This window comes from Tamandua tetradactyla, chromosome 1 (assembly GCF_023851605.1).
Source record: "Tamandua tetradactyla isolate mTamTet1 chromosome 1, mTamTet1.pri, whole genome shotgun sequence".
Lineage (NCBI taxonomy): Eukaryota > Metazoa > Chordata > Mammalia > Pilosa > Myrmecophagidae > Tamandua > Tamandua tetradactyla.
Genome location: NC_135327.1, coordinates 134901598 through 134920259, shown reverse-complemented (window position 1 = coordinate 134920259; position 18662 = coordinate 134901598). Strand labels below are relative to the sequence as shown.

Here is an 18662-nt window from a genome sequence, read left to right as displayed (position 1 = left end):
GCACTGCATCATAAAATGGGAATGGTATATATGAGATAGGGCCAGAGTAGGCCATGAGGGCACAAGTAAGTTACACAAAGAAGTGGCTCAAATGCCCATGGTCTGCATTCTTTCCACATTACCTTCTCTTTCCCAGATCAGAGCTATGGCCTCTTGGGGAGTTCCTTACAGTGAATTGACTGAGGAAGAGAAAACTCAGGCCTGGTTTACAGATGGTTCAGAAGGATATGCGGGTACCATCCAAAAGTGGACAGCTGCAGCACTACAACCTTTCTGGTGTGTCCTTGAAGGACAGTGGTGAGGGGAAATCCTCCCAGTGGGAAGAACTTCGAGCAGTGCACTTGGTTGTTCATTTTGCTTGGAAGGAGAACTGGCCAGAGGTGCATTTGTATACTGACTCATGAGCTGTTACTAATGGTTTGGCTGGATGGTCAGGGACTTGGAAAGACCATAATTGGAAAATTGGTGACAAAGAGGTCTGGGGAAGAAATATGTGGATAGATCTTTCTGAGTGGGCTAAAAGCATGAAAATATTTGTGTCCTATGTGAATGTGCACCAGAGGGTGACTTCAACAGAGGAAGGTTTTAATAATCAAGTGGATAAGATGACCTGTTCATGGATACCAGTCATCCTCTTTCCCCAGCAACTCCTGTCATTGCCCAATGGGCTTATGAACAAAGTGGTCATGGTGGTAGGGATGGAGGTTATACATGGGCTCAGCAACATGGACTTCCACTCCCTGAGGCTGACCTGCCTACAGTCACTGCTGAGTGCCCAATCTGCCAGCAACAGAGATCCACACTCAGCCCCCCCCATATGGCACCATTCCCCAAAGTGACAAGCTGGTTACATGGTGGCAGGTTGATTACATTGGATCACTCCCTTCATGGAAAGGGCAGAGATTTGTTCTAACTGGAATAGGCACATACTCTGGATATGTGCTTGCTTTCCCTGCAAACAATGCTTCTGCCAAAGCTATCATCCATGGACTTACAGAACACCTTATCCATCGTCATGGTATTCCACACAGCTTTGCTTCTGGTTAAGGAACACATTTCACAGCAAATGAAGTGTGAGAATGGGCACATGATCATGGAATTCTCTGGTCTTACCATGTTCCCTATCATCCAGAGGCAGCTGGATTGATAGAATGGTGGAATGGCCTTTTGAAAACTCAATTATGGTGCCAACTGTGTGGCAATACCTTGCAGGACTGGGATAATGTTCTCCAGGAGGCTGTATATGCTCTGAATCAGCATCCACTGTATGGTACTGTTTCTCCCATAGCCAGGATCCATGGGTCCAGGAATCAAGGGGTGAAAATGGGAGTGTACCACTTACTATTACCCCTAGTGATCCACTAGGAAATTTTTTGTTTCCTGTCACTGCAACCTTGAGCTCTGCTGGCCTACAAGTTTTAGTCCCAAAAGGGGGAGTGCTTGCATCAGGAGAAACAACAATGATTCCATTAAACTGGAATCTAAGACTGCCACCTGGTCACTTTGGGCTTCTCATGCCCCTTGATCAAATAAGCCAAGAAGGGGATTACTTTACTGGTTGGGGTGATTGACCCTGACTACTAAGAGGAAATAGGACTGCAACTACACAATGGAAGTAAAGAAGTATTTTCCTGGAATATTGGAGATCTCCAAGGGTGTCTCTTAGTACTACCATGCCCTGTGATTAAAATCAATGGAAACCTGCAACAACCCAATCCAGGCAGAACTACAAATGGCTCTGAAACTTTAAGAAAGAAAGTTTGGGTCCCCCTACCAGGCAAAGAACCATGGCCATCTGAGGTGTTTGCTGAGGATAAAGGGAGCATGGAATCAACAGTGGAAGAAGGTAGTGATAAATATGAACTATGACCATGTGATCAGTAACAGAAACTAGGACCCTAACGGTATGAATTATTTCTTCCTTGCTTTGTAATTAGTATCTGTGTACTCATACATAAATCAAATATCTTTGTTTTCCTCTTTATTTTATCCTCTTTTTCATGTGACATGAGCTGTTTTGTTCATATTATAGTATTTAAGTAGTAAGATATCAAGTTTAAGAGTGATTATTATGCAAGGACTTGCACTTTTTTTTATAAATTTTATATTTACAGATATCTCCTGCTGATTCTGTTTCTCTAGAGAACCCTAGCTAATACAGGATTAGATACACTTACTTAGGAGGAGAATAGAGAACAGATTTTCTCTAATGATACAATATGATAAATATGATAACATATAATGATATACTTATATATCCTCAAGTGTTTCCAGAACTGAGCTGAAAGGATAAAAGGTTTTGGTCAGAAAGTACAATATTTGAAATTAAGAGATGGTAGAGGTGTTGTTTAAACTAATACAAAGGATTGGTTTGCCAAATAAGATTCACAAAAATTGGAAATCTTACTTTCAAGCTTCATGCAAAAATTATGAGGCACAGGAAAAACAGTAAGAGCTCTGGGACCCAGTATGGACTTTTTGACCCCTCTCTGCATCTGATATGCCTTCGGGCCAAGAGTTATAAATAGATGAGGTTTATAAATGAGATGTAAAGGCTATCTCACACAACAGGTAGTAGTTTAAATTATGAAATATATCCATTTGTAATTGCAAAACTTTAAGCTTATCTAACATTTCAGAGAGCTATGCCTCATAAGTTCATAGATTCTAGGCTTGTTATCTTAGAAATATTCCTATTGATAAGTATTTTCCTTCTAGCACAAACCAGTGGCTAGAGGAAATCCAGTTCACTAGGAAGTCAATTAGCATATTATATGGAGATTTGACAATGTCACATCCTCTCAGTAAAGGGAGAGAAATGGATCACAATCCAACAGCTTAACTGCTTACTTCCCCAGATATTGTCAGGGACCAAAAAATGAATGATATGGTTGAGACAGAGGGAATATTTTGGTTGGGGAAGACAAATATGTAAAGGAATGTATAGTGTGGGAGTGTTGGTTTTGTCATTCATGTGGATGCTGAGGTCATGGAAAATGATGTCAAAAGTAGGAATAAAGTAAAAAATAGCACATTAGGAGTCTTTAGCTAACAAGGGGGAATGATTGGCAGGTTGTAAGGTGGCATAAATAAGGATAAGTGAGAGTAATACACTTGAATGGTGTGAGCCTCAATGGAGGAACGGTTTTTGAAATAGGCAGAAGGAAACATTATTTTAAAATGGTTATGATGGAATAAAGGACCTGCATGTTCTTCTTCTGGCATAGATTGGATGTCAAGAGATAGATGTAAACAAGCAAACAAAGAAACAAACCAGTCTTCTTTTAAGAACACTAGAGAAAGAGAAAAGTGTTGATGGTGGGGATTTAATTTAGTATGAAGGAGATGAAGAGGAACTTCAGGGAAGAGGTTGAGGATAATGGGAAGTTTAGGAGTGAGAGTAAAGGTAGATGACTGAAACAGAACCAGGGCATGGATTGGAATTCTTGGTTGTCTGAAGATTGATTGATGTCCCTGTATATTGGAGAGATAAATCTTGAGATCTTCTTAAAAGAAGGTCAGTGATCCAATCTGGCTTTCTTCTTTAGCAGAGTCTTAGAAGAACTTCACACTTACTTCCATGGGTTTACTATGCTAAATTAGAGTGGGGAGATTAAGACTAAAGGAAATTACTACCTAACATTTCTTTCTTTCTTTTTTATAATTGTATTCTTAACTATAAAAGTTTCATTTAAAGGTTATGTGCTTGGTTGAGAATGCTTAGTGTTTACTATAATTTTTTTTTATCATCACAATAGATTTTTTTAATGAAAAATAACATACAAACAAAAAGCAATAAATTTCAAAGCACCATATAACAATTAAGTGTACAACAGATTTCAGAGTTTGGTATGGGTTACAATTCCACAATTTTAGGTTTTTATTTCTAACTGCTCTAAGATACAGGAGACTAAAAGAAATACCAATTTCATGATTCAGCAGTCATATTTGTATATTAAACCCTATCTTCTCTGTGTAACTCCACCATCACCTTTAATTTTTCTATTCCACTCTTTAGGGGCGTTTGGGTTATGGTCCTAACTTTTTCATGTTGGAAGGGGCTGTCAATAATAGGTGGTAGGGAGATGGAAATAGCTGATGTTCTGTAGAGGCTGGGCCCTCTAGGTTTCAGGACTTATCTGGTCCAGGGATCCATCTGGAGGTTGTAGTTTTCTGGAAAGTTACCCTAGGACATAGAACCTTTGTAGAATCTTATATATTGCCCTACATGTTCTTTAGGATTGGCTGGAATGGCTTTGGTTGGGCTTTGGCAAGTTATGATAGGTAGCAACGTCTAACTAAAGCTTGCATGAGAGTGACCTCCAGAGTAGCCGCCTGACTCTACTTGAATCCTCCCAGCAACTGATATGTTATTAGTTATACTTCTTTTCCCCATTTTGGTCAGGTTGGAATTGTTGATCCCATGGTGCCAGGGCCAGACTCATCACCAGGAGTCATCTCCCACGCTGCCAGGGAAATTTTCTTCCCTGGATGTCATGTCCCACATAGTATGGCTGGCATTTCTTTTTTTTTAAATTTTTTTTTATTAATCAAAAAAAGAAAAGAAATTAACAACACAACATTTAGAAATCATTCCATTCTACACATGCACTCAGTAATTCTTAGTTTCATCACATAGATGTATGATCATCATTTCTTAGTACATTTGCATCGATTTAGGAAAAGAACTAGCAAAACAGCAGAAAAAGATATAGAATGTTAATATAGAGAAGAGAATTAAAATAATAATACTAATAAAAAATATATATATATAAAGAAAAAAAACAAAAACAAAAGATACAAACACACAAACAAACAAACAAAAAACCATATTTCAGGTGCAGCTTCATTCAGTGTTCCAACCTACTTACATTACACTTAGGTATTATTGTGCTGTCCATTTTTGAGTTTTTGTATCTAGTCCTGTTGCACAGTCTGTATCCCTTCAGCTCCAATTATCCATTATCTTACCCTGTTTCTAACTCCTGCTGGTCTCTGTTACCAATGATATATTCCAAGCTGATTCTTGAATGTTGGTTCACATCAGTGGGACCATACAGTATTTGTCCTTTAGTTTTGGGCTAGACTCACTCAGCATAATGTTCTCTAGGTCCATCCATGTTATTACATGCTTCATAAGTTTAGTCTGTCTTAAAGCTGCATAATATTCCATCATAGGTATACGCCACAGTTTGTTTAGCCACTCGTCTGTTGATGGACATTTTGGCTGTTTCCATCTCTTTGCAATTGTAGATAATGCTGCTATAAACACTGGTGTGCAAATGTCCATCTGTGTCTTTGCCCTTAAGTCCTTTGAGTAGATACCTAGCAGTGGTATTGCTGGGTCGTAATCCATTCTGCCATTCTATGTCTTTTGATTGGGAAATTCAGTCCATTAACTTTTAGTGTTATTACTGTTTGGATAATATTTTCCTCTACCATTTTGGCTTTTGTATTATATATATCATATCTGATTTTCCTTCTTTCTACACTTTACTCCATACCTCTCTCTTCTGTCTTTTTGTACCTGACTCTAGTGCTCCCTTTAGTATTTCTTGCAGAGCTGGTCTCTTGGTCACAAATTCTCTCAGTGACTTTTTGTCTATAAATGTTTTAATTTCTCCTTCATTTTTGAAGGACAATTTTGCTGGATATAGAATTCTTGGTTGGCAGTTTTTCTCTTTTAGTAATTTAAATATATCATCCCACTGTCTTCTAGCTTCCATGGTTTCTGCTGAGAAATCTACACATAGTCTTATTGGGTTTCCCTTGTATGTGATAGATTGCTTTTCTCTTGCTGCTTTCAAGATCCTCTCTTTCTCTTTGACCTCTGACATTCTAACTAGTAAGTGTCTTGGAGAACACCTATTTGGGTCTATTCTCTTTGGGGTGCGCTGCACTTCTTGGATCTGTAAATTTAGGTCTTTCATAAGAGTTGGGAAATTTTCAGTGATAATTTCTTCCATTAGTTTTTCTCTTCCTTTTCCCTTCTTTTCTCCTTCTGGAACATCCACAACACGTATATTTGTGTGCTTCATATTGTCATTCAGTTCCCTGATCCCCTGCTCAAGTTTTTCCATTCTTTTCCCTCTAGTTTCTGTTTCTTTTTGGAATTCAGATGTTCCATCCTCCAGTTCACTAATTGTAGCTTCTGTCTCTTTAGATCTACCATTGTAGGTATCCATTGTTTTTTCCTTTTTCTTCTTTGTCCTTCACTCCCATAAGTTCTGTGATTTGTTTTTTCAGATTTTCTATTTCTTCTTTTTGTTCAGCCCATGTCTTCTTCATGTCCTCCCTCAATTTATTGATTTGGTTTTTGAAGAGTTTTTCCATTTCTGTTCGTATATTCAGCATTAGTTGTCTCAGCTCCTGTATCTCATTTGAACTATTGGTTTGTTCCTTTGACTGGGCCATATCTTCAATTTTCCGAGCATCATCCATTATTTTCTGCTGGGCATTTGATCAGATTTCCCTGGGTGTGGGACGCAGCTGGTTGAAAGGTTTTTCTGTGAAATCTCTGGGCTCTGTTTTTCTTTTCCTGCCCAGTAGGTGGTGCTCGTGGCACTCATCTGTCTGTGAGGCCCACCAGTAAAAGATGCTGTGGCTCCTTTAACTCACCAATCCGAATCTCGCAGTCGGCCCGGGAAACCGCGCATGGAGGCGGGGGTCGCTGGCTGCCGCAGCTTGGGGGAGTGCCGGTCCAAATTGCCCAGCTGGCCCGAGACGCCAAGCGTGATGGGAGGACCCCACTATCCAACATTCCCAGTCAGACCGGGGAGCCACGTGCGTGGAGGGGACCCCAGTCGCCAGCCGCCCCGGCCGGGAAAACGCGTGCCCCTCGGGTATCTCACCGCAGCGGATTCTCCCTGCCCGTTTAGTCGTTCCAGAATGGGGTACGCTGTCTTTTTGGTCTCTGTCGTGACTCTGGGAGCTGTTTCGTATTGTTTCTGTTTCTTTAGTTGCTTTTCTGGAGGAGGAACTAAGACCCGCGCATCTTACTAAGCCGCCATCTTCTCTGGAAGTCAGTGTTTACTATAATTTTTAAAACCAAATTAGTTAATGAAACTTGACAAAAGACTGGAAGACTATTCAAAAGGAACTTGGATTTTGCATGAACCTTATCAGAAATTGGATTGTTTTGTGGGCTGTTTATCTTCTGCCTTTTCCTTTTCCTTCCCTTACCTCTTGCTGCTCCTTTTTCTCCTTTCTTTCCTCCTACTTTTCTTCCTGTATATATGGACTAGTATTTAGATAATACTGTTAGAATACCTCTTGTAGAATTCACTTTAAAATTTGGACTATGTTCTTTTTAATTAAAAAATATTGGGGTGCATGGGTGATCCAGTGGTTGAATGCTTGCCTGCCATGTGGGAGACCTTGGGTTCGGTTCCTGGGCCATGCACACACACACACACACACACACACACACAAATTGACAAACTATCAGATGAAGCTAAAAGCCATCTAAACACAAATAATTCCAAAAGAGGTATTACAGAACTATTTTAGTAAATTAAACTCTTTAAAATAAGTGTTCTGCAAACTAGAAGAACATGTATTTAAATAGAAAATCTTTGGGGTTTGTTAAAGCAAGTATGATCTTATTAACTTTACATGCATCTAATACAAATTATGCCCTCCGAATGCATATTTAAAAAAAACAACAACAAAATTTTAATCTGTTGAGCAGTCAAGAAGTTCCTAAGCAGCAACTGCTGATCATCTTGCCACACTTCTATATATTTTACTGATGAGGAGACAACAAGCCCAAATGGTTTAAGAATGGATTCATGGCAAAGCAGTCAGCATAAAGCATAAATTTCATGTTCCTGAGTCCCATGGGGGCAAATCAAAAGCCCAAATGGTTTTAGAATGGATTCAAGGCAAAGCAGGCAGCATAAATGCCATGTTCCTATTGATTTTCCTTGCTCCGGAGTTCTGTGGGAATTCCACAGGGGCCAATGGGCTTAGGTGGCTCTTGAGCAGATAATGGATCTGTTGAGATTAGGAGATCTTGACCTGAAACTTGTATAGGGTTGCTGGTAACCATGGCCCTCCTCCCTTTCAGGAAAAGACATTGTCTTTGATACCCTGGAATGGCTCCAGGAAGGGAAACTTTACTTTTTATAATGCTGTAAGTTAGCCAGTCTGCTCCTTGCCTTGGAGTAGCTTTGCAAACTTCCTTAAAGAAAGCTAACAATGTTCTTTGCTCAAAAGATTTGCAGAAATATCAGAATTATCTCCAAACAAACACATCTATGATGAATATTTTAAAGGAAAGTGTGGCTAAGGCATAAAATACTCCAGGGTACAGTACCTCAACTTTCTTCATTTTTTACAACCTTTTGCCTCTCTCTTTTCCAATTTCAAATGAAAACAACAAATTAAACATGTGGCAAACAAAAACACCAGAATTAACAAAGAATGAGATTGTTTTACTTTGCTATTGGATATACAATCATTTTATTTTTCCATGTCAGGAAAAGACACATTCCACTTAAGTTATTCAAATGATTCAATGTAATACTTCAAAAATAAATTGTTTTCAAACATTTTTTAAAATTTAGATTATTTTAATTTGCTGACCTCTTATATTGAACAAAGCTAGGACTTGACATTCTCCTACCATAGTTTTAGACTGCAAGTCCATGACCTTTTGTATGAAAGGTGAATGAGCTGAAGTTAGGGTTTAAAGCATGATGTTCAGAGACCATATTTCATGTACTCCTGGATTTGGTAGTGGTTTTCAGAGGGCTCAGCTGCCAACTCCATTACCTCTGAATAGCTTTACCAGATATTGTATTCCCTTATCATTTTTTTTTATCAAGACTAGGCAAGATTCCACTTAAAAATTACAAGAAACCAGTCATTTCTAGTGACTGTCTAGCAGCCTCACAAAATGTAGACAATGATCGTATGGAAGTTCAGAGGATACCACAGAACTGTTAATCTAGGAAGTTATCTGCTGAAGGTCAATTCAAGCATGAACACCCTCTCTCACATGTCTTTTTAGCTAGACCTTACACAGACTTAATGGAAACACTGAAGAATAAATTAGAAGAAAAATGGCACTCAGTGGATCATGATTATTTTAAAAGAAACTCCTATAATTTTGTTTTCATTAAGGATAATGTAACAAATTTGGAGACAGAATGCATAAATAAGAAAACAAAATTCATTCATGATCCTATCACCCAAATATAAAGCACTGTGCACTGTTGGCCTATTTTCTGAGGGTTTCTCTCTCTTTCCTCTCAACGAGTATGTGTGAGTCTAATATGTTTCACATGAAGCTCACAGTTTTGTACCCTGCCTCTTTTTTTTTCATTCATTGTAACATGAGCATTTTCTCAACCTTCCCCTTCACTTTTATGCTTTTAAGTCTTTCCCTTTCTTCTAATCCAAGCTGACCAGGTGGATTTCAATCTCTACTGTGCACAACCTATTATAGCACATAGTACACTTCAATTTGTGATTTCCTGTCTCTGCCTTTAGATTGTAAACTTCTTGATGTCAGGAACTGTCTCTGTCACCTCATCATTACCAGTTCATTGCATTTTACTTGAAGTAAAGGTTTAATAAATGAATGTTGAAACGATAACCATTCTTTCAGGATTAATTCAAAATTGCTCTTTTTCATGGTTAACTTCATGGGAAAATCTCTCCTTTTTAAGGTCTTCTATATTATTTTGTATATTTTTTATGGCATTTATTATTTTCTTTGCTTGTTTTTTCTCAAGAAAATGAAATCTTTTTTAAGGCAGAGACAATACTTTCTTTAACTTTATATCCCTCATCCCAGTGCCCTGTATAAAACATTTACGAAAGAAATCATCAAGGAAGTTAAGTCAGAAGGATCCGATTTAAATTAAATCCTTCCTGTAAAGAACCAAGTGATCCAAATAAGTTTACTTTTTTTCATGAGTAGTCATTTTGTGAAGTGAGGATGTCCAAAAAATAGATAAAAGTTATAAAATGAACATCATCATTTAAACATCATTATTTAATTTTTCTGTATTACAGGAAATTGCCATAAAAATTTCAGACATGGCACTTATATATATTCAGAGTTTATATATTCAGAGAGAGAAGGGACTTTGCCTTTGTATCTTATTTTGCAGCCCAACAATATTTGTTTTGTGATTTGAAAAGTATGTAGATATACTTAGTTTAGGAAATTCTAAAGGACCTCAATCAAAAATCATTTTCTTGGGGCTCTTTCATGATGACTGTTAGACTTTTTCTCCTTTTCATTTTATTTTATTTTTAAATGAATCAAAATGAGGGCATTATCTTGGCTAGATTTTTAGAACTTATCTCCTGAAAGAAAAGGAAAGTTCATGCCAGATTGTGTGATATTCTCTCTTGTTCTACAAATACACGCTTTTGAAACTGTAATATAAATATTATGACTCATAAAAATTGAAAAATGTCACTATTTTGACCTGCTGTACTCATTTTTCTAAAAATACCTCATATTTATTACATTTTATTATTGAAATTTTAGTATCTTGGTATTACAGTAATAAAACTGTTCACTAAATATGTAATGGGTGATTTTGTTATGTTAACTACCCAGTTTACATTACAGTGGTACATAATTTTGACACGCATAAAAGTGATTGAATATTATAATAAAATTTAAAGCAGTTGTACCATTTTTTCAGGTTTATTTCAGGTAACAGAATTATTTTGCTCCAAGCATGTGGTAACTATAGTGTTTGAATTTTTAGTCCTATATATGGTGCTCAAGCTGTCTTGTTCAAATATAAAAGTCCTTGTACTAGGAATTTAAAAATCTGGGTTTTCAATCCAATTTCACTCTTACATTAGAAACCATCAAATTTAAGAAAATTCTTATTGTAAATTGTTTCTTTTTCTGCAATATTCCATTCAAATGCTCTATAAACATTTCCAAAGCCCTTACTATATTCCAAATACTGTAAGTGTAGGATTAGAAAGCATAGACTCTAAGAGTAAAATCGCTAATTAGATGCAAAATTAGTTAATGCTCTAGACAAGAATCCTTTGAACCTACCAGTTAATGACTGTCCTTCCAGAGTTGTAAATTTTCTTAATCCATAGTAAATAGTAAGTCAAATAAAGGCACATGCTCCTAGGAATCAGAGAATCCCTGACTGGACTGATAATGTTCAGCAAAACACTGAAAGAAAACAGCAAATCCACCTTTGCTTATTTACAAGTTTTGGGTACCTTTCTTAGCTGAGGAAAAGAGGTCAGTTACTCAATGATTTAAGACCAGGAAGCAATTTGACATAGGTATGAGCAAGATACTATAAAACCACATCAAAGTTGTATCTGTTGGGGACTAGGGGATGAGACCATCAGTTGGTCTTGCTGGTTGCTGGTCTTAGTGGTCTCCCATTAAACACAAATAATTCTATAAGACACCAGTGTCAGACAAGGCCACTGAGGTAGTTAGAATTTTGCACACTAAAGAAAGATGTTCTTAACCTTAATCTGTGCTACTGTGTGTTTGAATTTCTTGGTAAATAGGACCTTCTGAAGATGTGTATTAAGGTGAGGCCAACTGGATCCGAGTGGGTTTTAATCCTATTATTGGAGGCCTCCTAAAGAAAAGAAACTGCAAGCCAGAAGTCAGAGATAGCTACAGAAGGAGCAAGAAGCTAAAAATCAGACGAAACTGGGAAGAGCAGACATTAGGGGAGGGCAATCCCCCTATGGAGGCAGAGATGCAAACCAGGGAACTCCCAGGGATTGTGACAAGTCACCACCAGGAGGATACAGACTTTGGATAGAAAGTATTGTTTTACTAATGCCTTGATTTTGTACTTGTAACCCTCCAAACCGTGAACCAATAAATTCCTGCTGCTAAGCCAACCCATCGTGTGACAATTGTTATAGCAGCATGGCAAACTAAGAGAGCCACTCTGTGACTAATGGATCGAGACCAAAACAAGACCACTCTATAACTATAACTAAACATAGACAAAAACATGAACATTATTAAAACCACAAAAATGACCAGATATCCTTCTATCCCATCAAATATGAGAAATGCAGCTTCTTTACCATTTACAACTTTAGCTGTATTCTATTCAATTTTCTTACTCATCTGCCCATATACTGGATAAAGGGAGTATCAGTCAAATTATTTTCATAATTACATGGTCACTCCATAAAAGCTATATTCTAAAATTTTAGAAACCATTCATTAAGCTATCTGTAACAGACAACTCTAAGATGGCTCCAATTATATTAATAGCCTGAGTTCATACCAATTATAATCTGCTTTTCTTGAGTTTGGGCGGGACCTGTGACTTGCTTTTCTTTCTTTCTTTTTTTTTGTATGTGGGGTCACACTTCATTCTTTTTCCATATGAGTATCCCATTATTGAAGCACCATCTGTTGAATTTTTGTTTGCTTTGCTTTCTCTTTCTTTCTTTGTTTATTTCTTTATTTTGGGGGAAGCTCATGGGCTGGGAATTGAGTCTGGGTCTCCTGGCAAAGGTGATAGAATTTCCTTTTGTGATGATATTACATAAGACTGTAACTTCCATCTTGCTAGCAGACTCTCCCGACTCTCTATCTTTGATTTTGATGAAGTTGCCATATGGAGAGACCCAGGAGGCAAGGAATGGATGGTGGCCTCCGGCTAACAGCCTGCAAGGAACTGAGCTCCTCAGTCTAACAACCCAGACTCCTGCCAATAACTACAGGAGCTTGAAAATGGATCCTTCCTCAGAAGGAAACTTTACATGAAAACTTACCCCAAGACCACAGGCCAAATGACACTTCAATTGCATCATGAGGCCCAGGATCTAGCTTAGCTCTGTTTACAGAGATAAATGTGCATTGTTTTAAGTTGCTAAGTTTGTGGTAATTTGTTATGCAGCAATAGATAACTAACATAATAGTGAATCAGAGGTTTACCACCATTTCTTTTTTCTTTAGTGCAATCTTATTCAGATATATTCATATAACATATAATCATCCAAAGTACGCAATCAATGGTTCACAGTATCATCACATAGCTGTGCCTTCCTTACCACAATTAGTTTTAGAACACTTTCATTACTCCAGTGAAAATAAAAATAAAAAGAACACCTAAAATATCCCAAATTCCTTGTCTGCCCAAATATTTATTTATTTATTTTTGTCTTTGTTTTCTCACTCATCTGCCCATATACTGGATAAAGGGAGTATCAGTCAAAAGATTTTCATAATTACATGGTCACTCCATAAAAGCTATATAGTTATACAATTATCTTCAAGAATCAACGCTTCTGGATTACAGTTCAACAGTTCAATGTATTTCCTTCTAGCCATTCTCGTACACCAGAAACTAAAAAGGAATCTATATATATATATATTCTGGAGGTTATTCTTATGCATTAATATATATATCTTAATGCATTATATATATATATAGTTTTAGACCATATATATATATATAATGCATAAGAATAACCTCCAGAATGACTTCTCTACTCTATTTGAAATCTCTTAGCCACTGAAACTTTATTTTGTTTCATTTCTTTTCCCCCTTTTGGTTAAGAAGGTGTCATGGTCAGGTTCATGTGTCAACTTGGCCAGGTGGTGGTACCTGTTTGTCTGGTTGGGCAAGTGCTGGCCTGTCTGTTGCAATCAGGACATTTCATAGAATTAGATCATGATCACGTCAACTGCATCCACAGCTGATTCCATTTGTAATCAGTCGAAGAGGAGTGTCATCTGCAATAAGTGAGGCTTAATCTAATTGCGGGAAGCCTTTTAAGGAGGATTCAGAAGAGACAAGTTCTATTCCTGTTTCGGCTGGCGTGCCTCTCCTGTGGAGTTTGTCCAGACCCCCCATCGGAATCACTGGCTTCACAGCCTGCCCTGTGGATTTTGGACTCTGTGTTTCCATGGTCATGTGAGACACTTTTATAAATTTTATATTTGTGAGTGTTTCCTGTTGATTCTGTTTCTTTAGAGAACCCTAACTAATACAGGAGGCTATCTCAGTCCCATGATGTCAGGGCTAGGCTCACACCTGAGAGTCATGTCCCATGTTGCCAAGGAGATTTATACTCCTGGGAATCATATTCCACATAGGGGGAAGAGCAGTGAGTTTATTTGCAGTGCTGTCTTAGAGAGGGCACATCTGAGCAACAGATGAGGTTCTCTGGGGGGGTGACACTTTGGCATAATTATAAGTAGGCTTAATTTCTCCTTTGCAGGATAAGTTTCATAAGGGCAAGCCCTATGATTGAGGGCTTGGTTTATTAAATTGGGCGTCCCTAATGCTTGTGAGAATAGCAAGCATTCCCCAGGTAGGGAAGTTTAATATTTCCACATTTTTTTCCCAGTCCCTCAAGCGGACTTGACAAATACTTTTTTATATTTGGCCCAAAATACTGTGGAATGTATTAGGGTATTACGATAACCCATACAAAGTAACAAAATCTCATTCCCTATTCAAGGTTCCATGTAATTATGTTGTTAAAATAAACTGACCATGTAGATTAAATTAGATGGTGTGCTACAGAAAATGTAAGTTTTGTACTAAATATACATCTCTTCCTTTGATTTCACACAGAGGTTAAAGTTTTAAAAAAGACGGTCAATATTATCCTTTTCCCTGTATCTTGATTTACCTTAGTCCTATCCATATCTGCTTTATTCATATCTCTAGTCAAAGTCTGATCACTTTTGTAACATTTTAACAGTTGCTGTATGGGGTAACACTGACTTTCACAGCTTCAGTGCTCTAACTTTCAGTCTCAGCTGTTACATAAATACCCGAAATTTCAGGGAGTGACCAGGCTACACACAAATAGCTCAGTATCTCAGAATTTAGAAATGACGATTACAACTCCTGAATATATGTGACTGCTGTAAGAGTTCACAATCTAAGACCCTTTATAAGAGCACCTAACCTGATAACCCATGCTCTCGACTTCAGTTCACTGAGTTTTTATATTATAGTTAGTTCATGTGAGTGAGTCATGATAATATTTGTCTTTTTGTTATAAACATTTCATTTAACATACAGTCCTTAAGGCTCATTCATCTAGTTGCATGCCTCACAGCTTCATTTCTTCTTGTGTATTCTACTCGGTAGTCCATTGTATGTATACACCATAGTTCCCCCTTCCACTTCTTAGTCATTGTACCCTTAGACCACCTCCATCCATTACCCTTAGACCACCTCCATCCATTATGAATCCAAACACTGCAGTCTAAGCATCAATGTGCAAATGTCCATTCCTATCCCCACACTCTGTTCCTCCAGATATATACTGAGCAACACGGTTTCAGGATCATATGGCAACCCCACCCTTAGCCTCCTGTGGAAGCATCACCCTGGAGGGGCTGCATCTCTCAGCTTCTATACCAATAGTGAATAGGTACATCTCTTTCTCCACATTTTCTCTAGCACGTGTTACTCTCTGTTCACTTTTTGGGGGGCATGGCCAGGTTCCGGGAATTGAACCAGTTCTCACCAACATGGCAGGTGAGAACTTTGCCATGGAGACACCATTGCCCGCCCTCTGTTCATTTTTAAACAGCTTTATCTGCACATCATACAGTTCAATCTAAGTAAATAGCCATACTTTCACCACCATAATCTATATGAAGACATCTTCTTTCCTTCCAAAGAGAATCCATTCTCCTTACCCCATATCCCCCACTTATTGAGATTTAGTTTTGGCATAATGCCTTTGGGTTACATTCAATGAAGCATACTGAAGTGTTATGTTAACCATAGACTCTAGCTTGCATTGATTGTATTTTTTCCTGTATACCATCCCATTTTCAATACCTTGCATTGTTGACATCCATTTGTTCTCCTTCATATAAAAACTTTCTTATATGTGTACATTTAATCACCATTATTGTCCACTCTATGTTTTGCTAAGTTATACAGCCCAGGTTTTTTTTAATTGTACAATATAACATATATACAAAGAAAAATAAGAAAAAAGGAATAGCACTCTTCAACAAATAATTACAGGATAGATCCCAGAGTTTGTCATGGGCTACCATACAATCCTCTCAGATTTTTCTTTCTAGCTGCTCCAGAATATAGTAGGCTGAAGGAATAAATAATTTTTTATCATCACAATCAACTGTTTTTTCCTTTTTTGTGAAAAATAACATATATACAAAAAAGCAATAAATTTCAAAGCACAGCACCACAATTAGTTATAGAATAGATTTCAGAGTTTGGCATGGGTTGCAATTCCACAATTTTAGGTTTTTATTACTAGCTACTCTAAGATACTGTAGTCAAAAAGAGATGTCAATTTAATGATTCAGTACTCATATTCATTTGTTAGATCCTATCTTCTCTGTATAACTCCACCATCACCTTTGATCTTTCTATCTCTCTCTTAAGGGGTATTTGGGCTATGGCCATTCTAACTTTTTTGTGTTGGAAGGTGTTATAGTTTGCTAGCTGCCAGAATGCAATATATCAGAAACTGAATGACTTTTAAAAGGAGAATTTAATAAGTTGCTAGTCTACAGTTCTAAGGCTGAGAAAATGTCCAAATTAAAACAAGTCTATAGAAATGTCCAATTTAAGGCATCCAGGGAAAGATACCTTGGTTCAAGAAGACCGATGAAGTTCAATGTTTCTCTCTCAGCTGGAAGGGCACATTGCAAACATGGCAGTGTCTGCTGGCTTTCTCACGGCTCTACGAAAAGGGACTCTCTCCAAAATATTTCCTCTTTTAAAGGATTCCAGTAAGCAACTCCACCTTCAATGGGTGACACACCTCCATGGAAATCATCTGAACAAGAGTTACCACCCTCAATTGGGTAGGTTACATCTTCATGGGAACAATCAAAATGCTCCCACCCAGCAATATTGATGAAAAGACATTGCTTTTCTGTGGTCCACCACAGATTCAAACCAGCACAGAAGGTTTCAGACCCAGTTTTATCCTCTATCTTTCCTTCTGGTACTATATAAGCCCTTAGCCTTAATTTTTAACTTTCAACCTATTTTTGTCCTTGAACCTAAAATGAGTCTCTTGTAGACAGCATACAGGTGGGTCCTGTTTTTAAATCCATTCTGCTGGTCTGTGTCCTCCAATTAGGGAGGTCAATCCATTTACATTAAAAAATATCACTGGAAAGGCAGTACTTTCTTCTACTATTTTGTCTTTTGGATTTTATATGTCATATCTTATTTCTTTCTCTCTTTTTACCCTTATTGGTAATCTTCATTTCTACACTCTTCTCTAGATCTCCTTACCTGTCTCTTCCTATCTGTCTGTAGTGTTCCCTTTAGTATTTCTTCTAGAGAAGATCTCTTGTCCACAAACTCTCTCAGTGTCTGTTTGTCTGAAAATATTTTAAACTATCCCTCATTTTTGAAGGACAGTTTTGCTGGATATAGAAATCTTGGTTGGTACTTTTACTCTTTCAGTATCTTCAATATATCATACAACTGTCTTCTCACCACAATGGTTTCTGCTGAGAAATCCACACACAGTCTTTTCAGTCACTGATACCTTATTTGTTACACTATTTTCCCCCTCCATTGTGTTTTTTCATCTCTTCTATTGTGCCTTTCAAGTCCCATAAGTTCTGTCATTTTTTCAAGCTTTTGAGTTCTTCCATATTTGTATGGTCACCCAGTGTCTTCTTTATATCCTTCATCTCTCTTTTTTCCTTCACCTCATAGGATTTGATTTTTCATTTGATTTAGAAGATTTGTTTGAAGATCTTTAATTAGTTGTTTCATCTCCTGTATTTCTGTTAATCTGTTCCTTTGACTATAAGGACATAACTTTGTTCTTCCTAGTATGACTCATGATTTTTTGCTGATGTATTCGCATCTGATGTCCTTGGTTAGTTTATTCTGGAGGCTGTCTTCTCTCTTTTACCTAGGATTTTCTTGTTGATTGTCTTTGTTCTCTATCTGTTTTTGCCATTCAGTTCAACTTATTCTTGACCTGTAGCTGATCAGAACTTTTCAGCTTTTGTTTTTCTGGTTCTTGCCCTGCTGGGTAGGGTTGACTCCAATCAGATTTTCCCAGACAAGACAGGCCCAACACTTAGGAAGATGGTATAATCAATATCAAGATTCCATGAGGATGAGACCCAGCAAGCAACGAGTCTTTCTGGCGAAGCCTCTTAATTCTGTGCTTTTCCTGTCCTGCTCAGCAGGTGACCCTTGTCAGCCCACAGCCCAGTCTAAAGTGGTGCAGTGCCTTTCTGTAGATCCTGTCCCTTCCAGGGGTATGATTGAAAGAGAGGCTGAGATAGAAGGTGGACTTAAGCTGTTTTTGTTTTCCAGCCCCTAGGGTCTGAATTCTCTGAATGAGAGCTGCCACTTGTACTGGACCCTGCAATCCCCCCACTTTTCTTAGGGTAGATATGCCCTTCTGGGAATTACCTTCTTCACTTGACCGGTTACCCTGTCTTCCAGACACACCCAAACTCCTCCCTTTCCTGGGTCAGTGCTAACAGTTGAAAATGCCTCAGGGGGCTTTGTTTAATGGGCCAATAAAAAAAAAATCCCTTCCAGAGCCAGTTCCCAGCCCCCTGAATTCATTGATCAAGAGATGGAGTTGGTACCTGGCTTTTTTGTGCCCCTGTCTAGGGACACAGCCCTTTCCCAGTATACTGAGCTCAGTAGACTCCAAAAAGTCTCTCTCTCTCTCTTTTTTTTCCGTTAGCC

At 37.9% G+C, this 18662-nt stretch overlaps 1 pseudogene; it reads left to right on the top strand.

Annotated features, from left to right (window-relative positions):
- Positions 1–18662, top strand: part of LOC143681385 (protein O-linked-mannose beta-1,4-N-acetylglucosaminyltransferase 2-like) — a 168379-nt pseudogene that overhangs the window by 131954 nt on the left and 17763 nt on the right.